We start from the raw sequence: 12,253 nt of genomic DNA, 5'->3' as shown, positions 1-12,253 counted from the left end.
CAATTTTCTTCGTCCAAAAAGACACTTAAAAACATCCAAATAACCTCCATACTGCTCGTCTGTAACGTCAAGCTTGTATTGAAGCCTCGACAAGAGGAATTGTTGCGGAAAAACTTAAACAAGTCTATGTTTTAAGCTTGTTTGTAGCAGCTAAAAGGCTAACATGCTACACGGACAGCAAACACACAAGCTCCCAGTGTAGACAATAGACAACCTGTACAAAACAAGCTTAAAATAAAGACTGATTTATTTTTCGTAACAATATACAATGTTGATGCTTCAATACAAGAGGGACGTTACAGACGAGCAGTGTGGAGGTATTTGGATATTTTTAAGTCTCTTTTTGGACGAAGAAAATTCAGCTCTGTTGGCAACGCTAATATGGACACACACGTGTCTATAACTTAAAAAAATTAACGGTTTACTCTGAAAATAATCCCAACCCTTGGTAATCAGAGTGAGTAGAACATTTGTGACATTTAGGATCAACTATTACTTCAAAAAGAACATTTATTTTTAATAAAAGACGCTAGCCAGGAAGGAAAATACAAACTCAACACAGAAATGCCAAGGGTTGCATCAAGCTGGAAGTGAACCCGCAACCATCTTCACAACAGTCTACGATAAAAGTCTTTAAAAAGTCACATCATGCGAAACACCGTGAAGGTTTTTCATAAAAAAACAGACATTTTTAACAAATGTGAGTGCTTGACTTAAGTGCTTTTATATTCTTTCTTAATATAATCCATGAAGATACTTTCTATACTTTTAATTAAATAGAAGCTTAATTGAATGGATTTTACAGTCTTTGAAAAGAAAAAAACGTCTCGTAATTCTGTCCGTATCCCTTTTAATTGAATGATTTCTAAACCAGGAAATGTTCACTTAGCATGTCCAGTTTACTTGAGGTTGAGTCGCATCACTGAAGGTTCAATTCTATCAGGAGACAATTAGCAGCCACTTAATGTTTTTCTTTCTCTCAGTGTTTCAGGTCACTTTTTCCTCTCGAGCTAATGGAAACTCAACCTTTTTCCACTTCGCTGATGCTTATTTAAACATGTTGTTTTGTAGATTCTCAGAGTGTTTTTTTGTGTGTTTGTTTTCAACACACTCAAGGGACTGTAGGGGCTCGCGCTGACTCCAGACGTTTTTTTTTTTTCTTTGTTATTTTGAGGTCAGGAGGTGATCAAGACAGGAAAGTGTGAAGTTAGCATCTTAATCTATTCACTTGTTTGAAGTTCTCCGTCTCTATCTGGGTCATCCAAACAATAAATCTTATTTAACATGAAAGCACAAGAGACTGATGAGAAAATTGTGTTTCTGCCTGCAGAGACTTGATTTGATTTATACCCGAATACACAATTAGAACATGAATCAGAGGTCGTATCATGATCAGGATAAATAGATGGATGGATAGATGTATAGATAGATGTATAGATAGATGGATGAATGGATAGATGTATGGATAGATGTAAGGATAGATGTATAGAAAGATGTATAGCTAGATGTATAGCTAGATGTATAGTTAGATATATAGATAGATGTATAGATAGATGTAAAGATAGATGTATAGATAGATATATGTATAGATAGATGTATAAATAGATGGATAGATGTATAGATAGATGTATAGTTATATGTATAGATAGATGTATAGATGTATAGCTAGATGTATAGATAGCTATATGTAAAGATAGATGAATAGATAGATGTATAAAGATATGGATAGATGTATAAATATATGGATAGATGTAAAGAAAGATGTAAAGATAGATGTAAAGATATATGGATGGATAGATGTATAGATAGATGGATGAATGGATAGATGTAAGGATAGATGTATAGAAAGATGTATAGCTAGATGTATAGATCGATGTATAGCTAGATGTATAGATAGATGTAAAGATAGATGTATAGATAGATATATGTATAGATAGATGTATAAATAGATGGATAGATGTAAAGATAGATGTATAGTTATATGTATAGATAGATGTATAGATAGCTATATGTAAAGATAGATGAATAGATAGATGTATAAAGATATGGATAGATGTATAAATATATGGATAGATGTAAAGAAAGATGTAAAGATAGATGTAAAGATAGATGGATGGATAGATGTATAGATAGATGGATGAATGGATAAATGTAAGGATAGATGTATAGAAAGATGTATAGCTAGATGTATAGATAGATGTATAGCTAGATGTATAGATAGATGAAAAGATAGATGTATAGATAGATATATGTATAGATAGATGTAAAGATAGATGTATAGTTATATGTATAGATAGATGTATAGATATATGTATAGATGTATAGCTAGATGTATAGCTAGATGTATAGCTCGATGTATAGCTAGATGTATAGATATATGTATAGATAGCTCGATGTATAGCTAGATGTATAGATATATGTATAGATAGCTAGATGTATAGATAGCTATATGTAAAGATAGATGAATAGATATATGTATAAAGATATGGATAGATGTAAAGATAAATGAATAGATAGATGTATAAATATATGGATAGATGTAAAGAAAGATGTAAAGATAGATGGTCAGATAGATGGTCAGATAGATGGATGGATAGATGGACGGATAGATGATAGATGGATAGATGAAAGATGGATAGATAGATAGATAGATAGATAGATAGATAGATAGATAGATAGATAGATAGATAGATAGATAGATAGATAGATAGATAGATAGATAGATAGATAGATAGATAGATAGATAGATAGATAGATAGATAGATAGATAGATAGATAGATAGATAGATAGATAGATAGATAGATAGATAGATAGATAGATAGATAGATAGATAGATAGATAGATAGATAGATAGATAGATAGATATATTTCCATAGCTACTGATAAAATCTACGGAGAGTGTTTGTAGAGTCCACTGGTCACATGTTCTTTCAACACGATTCATTTTTTTTTTAAATAAAACGTAATTAAGGAAATACTACAATATGCTTTTAATAAAAAGCTAAAATATGATGACATTTCCTTACAGAGCGGTTTCCTTCAATAATTTGAGCAATTTTCTCTTCAGCAGGTGATTTTTTTTTTGTACTCAAGTGTGTCTTTTGTGCGTTTATTTCCCTCATTTTCATGTCAAAACATTGACGTTCATGTTCCTATGCGCCACAGAGGCAGTTTTTTTTTTTTTAAAGAGACCACATCCATGTGATATCGGTGTAACTTCAAATGATTTCAGGCCAATAATACCATAAATTTAACATCTTTGCAGTTTGCTACGTACATTTTCTATCAAGTTCTATCTTGTTTTTTCGGAATTTTCCAGAAAAATTCTTGACATTTGCTTCGTCTTTAACAGGTAAAACTTTCAATTTCAAACGGTTTACTAGATAAGACTTTAACTTTGAGCCAAACTTTTTAAGTTGTAAATCTTGCAGGCCACAAGAAAGGACGTAGAGGGCCGGATTTTGGCCCCCCCTGGATTTGGCCGTAAACCAAATAATATAGTTTTGTAACCTGTCTAACACACACACACACACACACACACACCCGGACACACATATGCTTCCTTAGTCCTAATCCACCTGGCTCTGGCTCTCAACTTCCCAAATGTCGACATTAGAGACGCTCATAACTCATCACGGACACACTCTGTAACACACATGCCCGCATCTCACACACACACACACACACACACACATGCTCGCCCAAGGCTTTCCTCGCTGAGCCGTCGGCGCCGTATTACATTAAAGGTCACTTACTAAGTTTCCATTTTAGCTTCCGCCGGTCGCACCGTGAGCAGAATAAATTGGGGGGATTGTCTGCCGGGGTCTGCTCGTTTGATTACCCGGGATGACCAGGATTGTGCTGCCGCGGAGGAGACCACCTGTTAGAGGAGTAACATTTTAACACCCCGGGCGTGGAGAAGGGCCATTATGCACGGGCGGCCTCGCTCCGGAGTGCGATTACCTCGACGAGTCAGAGAATATGTAAGAGTGAAATATGAACAGTCGACTCAATTAGAGGTTCTTGTGGCTATTTACGGCTTCTGACAGTGAACGAGTGGGTCGGACAAACTCAAACCTGGAAACTGTTGTTGAATGTTTAAATCTATGATGAACACTTTTCTCCTGACGATAAGAAATGTCTGTTCATCTGTTTTCAATGTGGGGTTTTTTTAGGTGTGGAGGTCAGATTAGATGAGATAGACTTTATTTATTCCTCTGGTTGAAGATGATTTGGAGGTGGTTTTGGAATTTTTCCAAGGTGATTTGTGAAAACATATTTTTTGAGAGCAATGTTGAAAAACAAAGTTTGTGGTAAAGTGGAAGATAAGTGATATATTTGTAACTTTACGAAAAATTACTTTTTTCAACTTTACCAATGAAGGTAGTTCTGGAATATAAAAATAGTTATTCAGAAAAAAAAACAATTATTTAATTTGGACCAGATCATGGTATAAAGATAAACTTATGTGAAAACCCAACTCTCCTGACTTGTCTTCTCCAAGATGCAGTAAGTCCCTCATCATGACCACGTTTTGAACTTATTACTTTATAAAGTTCTCCTCCATCCGAAAATCTGGGCGAACGAGAGGTTACGAGAGCGGAGTCCATTATTACGTAATAATGGCTTCACTCCTCCTCCATCCAGCTGTAATCACGCCAGCTTTGTTTATACAATGAGTCCCTTGGAGGTGGAGACTTCCGGGATTGATGATGTGGAGTTAAACACCTTGATGCTCGACCAATCACAGCAGAGTGGGTGTGGTTATAGTAAACAAGATTTAATCTCCAGAAAAAACAAAGTGTTTTCAGTAGGCAGGGTTTAAGATCATTTTCTAATGTCAATATTGATGACAATGAAAAGAGAGTTTTGTACAAACAGACACATACTGGTGACAGTATGACACACTTACATCAATACATTAGTTTAACTTTAAGAACTTGTTTTACCGGGTCCAAATCAGGAGTACTTCAGACATATATAATTTAATGTAATTTTCAGTTTTCATATGCTCACTTTATTGTATTTTATTTCATTTAAATGTGTTGATATATAAAGTATGTATTTCATGTTATTCTATACTGTCAACGCAACAATAAATTATTGTGCTGTGTTAAAATAATGGTTGTGATTCTAATAATACTAGAGTTTTATAACAAATACATCTACCAAAAAATATTGACGATAATATACCTTGTGCTCTCAGATCTCCTACATATTGCCTTCAAGCAGATCCACTCCTCTTCTAATTAATCTTCTACTTCTCTTCTAGTAGAAGATTGTTCCCACTGAGTCTGGTTCTGCTTGAGGTTTCTGCCCTGACTGATGAATAAAGAGATGGAGGATATGTTGGACGAACCAATGAAGTCCAAGCAGATGTGACGAGAATGCATTTATCAAAACCGTTTGAGGACGATAAGGTCAATCTTTGCATCATTCTGTTTTTAATTTTGTGGTCATTTTGAAAAAGAAACTTAAAAAAAAAAAAGCTCAAGTTTAGAAGAACATCTTCCATTTTGAGTGAGTTTTCACAAACGTTTAGAATTAATGGTGATGGAAAAGAGATTCTCCTCCGGAGGACGATCCCTTTATCTGGAATTAGTTGCAAGAATTACTGAATAAATAAACAACAGCCGATCGTATGATTTGTAAATATTTAGACATGAGATCAATGAGTTTCTCGTTTGTACTTTCTTTTTCAGGGGGTTTTGCTGGGGTAAATATTTTGCTCCACATTGGTCTAGAAAGATTAGTTCATTGCTCAGGGACTGAAGAGTTTTTTTCCCCGTCCACCATGAGAGGACGAGAGAAAAGAAGGTAAGATAATTAGATGAGTAACCGATGCTTATGAAAGACAGTCGCTGGAAAATAAGTCGGAAAAGATGTCGAGAGGCTCTTAAAGTGTTTTATAAATTACAGAGAATGATTTTTATATTTTTTAAATTAAACTGACCTTTAACTTTAGGTTGTTGCTGAATAAAAAAAAAAAACTCATTAAGTGGATTAAAAACAGATGTTTCTTTGGGGGTTTTCTTGTCCTTTTGAACCTTTTAACAATCTGTTCCCTCAAACCACCGGATTTTATTTTCTTCTCATTTCGACATTGAATTAATGAGAAACTGTTAAAAAGTATAATTTAACTGAATATAAATTACTTTAATCAGTGTTTCATTTGAAATAATGAAAGGCTTTATGAAAAAACTTTAGAAAAAATATATAAATGAATAATAACAATAATAATACAAATAAAAGGGTCTTTATAAATTTAGATCCATTTTTTTTTTGGCCAATTCAAGGACAAAAACTAAGAAATGTAGCAGTTTTTTTTTTTTATTAAAGGTTGTTATTTTTTGTTGATTTCTTCTTTAAAAAAAAACAAACGGCCCGGGGGCCACATGGAGCCCTTTGACTGTATTTATGCGGTCATCGTAATGTCAAAGTATGCTCATGTATAAATGGTTCTAATGCATTAACAAATGTATTTTGTATTTATTATTCATTTACATTTCAACATAACACTTATTTACTTCGTGTGTGTCATTTTTCGAGTATATATTAATCCCTCAAAAATAATTATACGTTTTGAAGAAATGTTTTGAAAAAAACTTAAATATACAAGAATAAAATTGCAGCTTATTTAGCTTAATAAAAGTCATGGTCTAATGATGCAAGTCCTTTTTTTGGGGGGGATTTTCTCAGCTTTCCTTTTGTTTGACGGCCCCTAACAACATTCACAGAATTCAATGAGGCCCTTGAAGAATTAAAATTGTCAACCCCTGATCTAAATGTAGCCATGACATCATTAAAAGCGTCAAAAAATGTCTGGTACTGTCAGGTCTGTGGTGTGAAATCCCAAAAACGCTGAAACTTCAGCACCTTCTGTGACACGATGGCGTCGGCGAAACGGATCCAAGCCGGAGGTCGGAAAGTGTTTCATCAGCTCCGAGGGGTCACCGAGTGTACTTGACCCTCGGAGGGACGCATGGAAACCCTCGAATGAAGTGAGAACCTGAAAATGAGCAGAACTTCACTGACGTGTCGAACCGAAATACACATGAGCTCATGAGCTCCGTCGTCGTCCGGGGAGTCGTACGCGAGCAGAGACTGATTAGTTTTTGAAAACCGGGCGACAGATCTGTAGCCACGCCCACATTTTAACACCAAACAAGCGAATGAGCAAAGAAAAAAACTGTCACATTTGGAATATTTCAGGCATCTGTTCCTCAAAAAGTAATGAAAGAAACAGGGTCTCGGTGGGTGGTGGGTTCAATGTCCAAACAAACACCAGACTCACGACGGGTGTTTCATTTCCTCTTTCAGTGACCGTAAATGTTTGAGACATTTTTTCCAAGACATTTTCGTTTTATGATTCTCCAATTTATACAATTATGAATCAACATCGTGCTCATAGTTTAGTTCGTCGTAAGCACTTAATGCTTTTCTTTTCTTTTTTTTTCCGTTCGAGAAACGCCGACAAATAATCCATGAATCCTGCCGAGTACGTGTGGTCCATGTGGCACGTTCAGGACCAGGAGGAGACGCAGAAGTATCGCAAAAATAAAGCAATTTATGATGATAGTTTACCAGATGAAGTAAGAGACAAATTTCAATAAGTAAGAAATGAAACAAGAGAAAGAAACTGAAGGTGATCAAAGTATCAAGAGGTTGCATTAGACAGAATTAAAAAAAGACGAGTAACATTAGAATTAGAAAGAAAACAGATACTGGGATACATTTGTTTTTAGTATGAGGGTCAGATTAACCAACATTAGAAGCTTTTACCAGCTCTCTGGAAAAAATGCAAAAAAGCGGGGTTGGAGTTTCAAAATAAAAGTGCAGATAACAATTATGGTTCCATGTAAGTTTTAGTTTAAATAAGTAATTTGAATTGAATCTAAAGTCAGTATCAGACAAAGTATATCTCCATATTTATTATTTCTTTACACTATTTATTTGTTCTATTGATATATATTGCACTATTTTTTACTTATTTATATTTATATTTATACTTTTATATTCATTAATTATATGCAATATTTAAAACATTTATTTATTCTGTTTATATTATATTGCACTATTTATAACCTATTAATATTTATATTTATACAATCACCCTATGCTGTGTTTTTTAAACATTTTCCAAACAAAGAAATTTCGTTGCCAGTTTTTCACTGCCGGTTCTTCTCTGCAATGACAATGAAAAAAAGTCTAAAGTCTATGTATCATTCATCCATATATTTGTGTGTGTATATATATATATGTATATATATGTATATATAGATCTTAGAAACAGCCTTTTTTGTGGTAAAGTGAAAAAAAGTGAGTCCAATAGTGTGTCATCCAAATCTGCGATGCCAAATAAACATATATTGATACATTTAAATGTATTTCTTTTACACTAAACAATAGAAAAACAAACCATTTACCTGGTCATTAAGATTTTGCCAAAGAGTTTTCGTTTTTTTGCTAAAAAAAACAAAAAAACTGGTTTTCTTGGAGATTGGATTCATCACAATATTGAAATAAATAATAAATTAATGAAAACAAAAACAATATTTTGTCACAAGGACAAAGTTCAGTCCAAGTCTGACAGAGTTTCAAAAATATATTTTCTTCAGTTTTATTTTGAAAGGCATTATGGAGGATATTTTTCTCACGTAATTCCTCATTTAAACAGTGAAAAACTCGTGATACTCCCGAGACGGATGTTTTGACAAGGATGGATTTATTTCACACATTTGCAGCAATAGTTCGCGCAGATGTCAACAACTTTAGGTAGAAAAAAAAAAATCACTGTCGACTCGAGAAAAAATCCCATTTAAAAACCAGAAATACCGAAGTGGTGTTGGCATCATTGAGAGTGTTGAAGTCTTACACTCCCGGTGCATGTTTTCCATCACATCTCTGCCTCTTAATAGCAAATTTAATTTTGAACCTGGTGCGACCACAAATGCTACTGAGGAGCCTGTTTTTCGAAGTGATGAAGTTCACAGATGTGTTCGGACTATAATAGGAGAACAAAGGTGTGTGACCCGGGTCGAGTCAGAGTACGAACGCCCTAAGTTTAATGCCACTTTTGTGACGACGGATGTCACGCAGCTGGATTATTATGTGTGCAGACCACGATACTTGTCGACACATTTCTGGTCCTCACTCTTATAGAATCTAAACAGACTAAATGAGCGAAATAAACTGTAAAGAACATTGACATGTTTAAGAAAAAGACATCATTAGAAGTTTCTTCACATCCAAATCGAGAAGCAACTTAATCTTTACAAAATTGCTTGAAAATGATAATGTACTCAATGGTTTAGGGGGGAGGTCTACTCCATCAGGTCTAGTAAAGGGGGAACAAGAGGAGGTAGAAAATGAAAATCCGTCCAACAATTTCCATTCAATTTCAACCAAATATATAACAACTAATAAGAGATACTTTCAGAATTTCAGCTCCATTTTTTGTGTTCTCTCAGGGTCGTGGTGACCCGAGGGCCCTGGCGTCAACAAATACATATACAGTGGTGGAGCTCGTTCACCTTGACCTAGTGAAAACGGAAGGGATACCACAAACATTTGTTTTCCGGCCACTGGGTCACCTTGACCCGGAGTCAACACAAAGGATTCCACAAACAAATTTGTTTTCAGGCTACCAGGTCACCTTTACCCTGGTACAACAGAAGGGATACCACAATACCATTTGTTTTCAGGTTACCAGGTCCCCTTTACCCTGATACAACAGAAGGGATACCACAATACCATTTGTTTTCAGGCTACCAGGTCACCTTTACCCTGATATAACAGAAGGGATACCACAATACCATTTGTTTTCAGGCTACCAGGTCACCTTTACCCTGGTACAACAGAAGGGATACCACAATACCATTTGTTTTCAGGCTACCAGGTCCCCTTTACCCTGATACAACAGAAGGGATACCACAATACCATTTGTTTTCAGGCTACCAGGTCCCCTTTACCCTGATACAACAGAAGGGATACCACAATACCATTTGTTTTTTAGGCAAACAGGTCACCTTGACCCTGAGGCAACACAAGGGATACCACAAACACATTTGTTTTCGGGCCTTCAGGTTACCCTGACCCAGAAACAACACAAGGAATACCACAAACACATTTGTTTTCAGGAAACCAGGTAATCCACCGAATTTGTTTTCTTCTCTCTTTTCTCTTCTCTCTCGACAGTTTATTTTGTCATTTGGTTTTTGAAAATGACTTTTTTTATAAACAGGATACGCCAAATACTTCAACAGGTCAATTATCTGTAGCTTTAAACTCATCGTACACCAACTATTTATACGCAAAAGACATGAGATGAGATTTTACGTGAAGCCATCACCGGGATTGCACCGACACACACATTTCATCACCTGTTTACATCATTTCTACGACACAAACATTCCTCTGCATCCGTCTGGCTCTCCTGGGTCGATCATCTATGCACACACACTCTCTCACACACACACACACACACTCTCACACTCACACACCCAGCAGTGGACCTGCTCGGCTTGTTTTCCTCGACTCCCGAGTCTAGTTAGCAGAGCCTAGCATCAATCATTTAGCTGGAGGGGAGAAGATCCAAAGATGAGGTTGTGTTCGGCCCTTTTGTGAACCCTGTGGCACGATCATAGAGACACTGTTTATTACGTCCAACAATGAATAACAGGAGAGTAGAAAACTACCTTCATCTTGTTTTCAACTAGTTGCTATTTTTGCATGATGTGACAAATTCAATGCCCCAGTAGATAGTTGTCTCTAAATTAAAGTAGATTAAAGTCCATGTTGATATGGTGACCTATGAAGACGTCCGTGTTTGGGATAAGATCAGAAACATAAAGTATACATGTGATACTATACAGACTTCAGTTATAAAAAATGAAAATGATGTTGAATAAATTGGAAGGTTCTGTTTGTATCGATACAGGGGTCAACGATACGTTATATAACGATACTGTAGGGATATGTTTGTAGTGTTGTCGAGTATTTGACTCTGGTGTTGCTGAATTTACAGACCACATTCATTTTGACGATTTGTTTTGACACCAAATAATGTCCAAAAAAATCAGCTTTAAAAGCTGCGGGAGTCAACTGTATCCTCTCGTCCTCAGTCAGTGGCAGGGGCAACGATACGATATATCGTGATACTGTAGTAACAAGTACATATTTGTAGTATTGTCGAGTACTTTACTCTGGTGTTGTAGAATTTACAGATCATATGACTCTTGACGAAGTTTCTGCTGCTTTTATTTGTTTTCAAACAAAAAATATGTCCAAAAATCAGCTTTAAAAGCGGCTGGAGTCGACTGTATCCTCTCGTCCTCAGTCATCGCTGAGATCTTGCGGGATTTCATTGTCCCTTTAGCTGCGGAGGACGTCATGACAATTAATTTGCAAGACAAAAATGAACAAACGCTGTGAATATTATTTTTAATTAAAAATACATATTTCATATATGTTTATTGAACTGTGAATCGTAAAAGAACAATAGGAAAACATTTAAACAAGTATATTTTTTGTAAAGAAAACATTTTTTATGGTGCTGCCAAATATTGATATGGTATAAAATTGTGTTACATCACTGTATCAATATTTTGCAACACCCTTCAGTTAACAAAAACAAACTTATGTTGAACAAATGTGAGTTTGGTTTAGAAGAACAAAAATGTCTGTTTCAGACAGCTTGATAAATATATATTGTTCACCGAGACTACTTAAAGATTTTGTGTAATTGAGTTTGTCATAAATACAGAGAATTAAAAAAGAACTCACTCTTGTGTGGAGCTACTTGAAAGGAATCTAAGATAAGATTCCACGAATGGACACAATACTGCTTCACACCAGATTAAATAACACAAATGTGAAGTTGTACTTAGCAAAGATCAGCATGATAACTTCCATGCTTCTTGTTCACAGGGTTACAATTTTTAAAAAAAAGTTCAGTTTCCTGGTGAAGCTGAATAATCTTTCATCAAGCAGACTCACAATCCTCTGTGAAAACTACACATCCAGACATGAAAGAGGAGAAAGAGTCGGGATGTTTCATACTGTACCTCTTTATTCCTGATCTTATCGCCGACTGTTGAAGCGCGGTCCCCTGACATGGGTGGTATTTTAATTCCCCTCTCCAACCTGCTGAAAAGCCAGGATTAAGACCGTGTGCATGTGTGTGTGTGTGTGTGTGTGTACTTGTGTGTCTGCATGTTGCAGCGTCGCTGCCGTCTCGCATGTGCTGCTGCC

Source organism: Callionymus lyra, chromosome 7 (assembly GCF_982586985.1).
Source record: "Callionymus lyra chromosome 7, fCalLyr1.hap1.1, whole genome shotgun sequence".
NCBI lineage: Eukaryota > Metazoa > Chordata > Actinopteri > Syngnathiformes > Callionymidae > Callionymus > Callionymus lyra.
The sequence above is the reverse complement of the archived record's forward strand: the minus strand, read 5'-3'. Positions refer to the sequence as shown.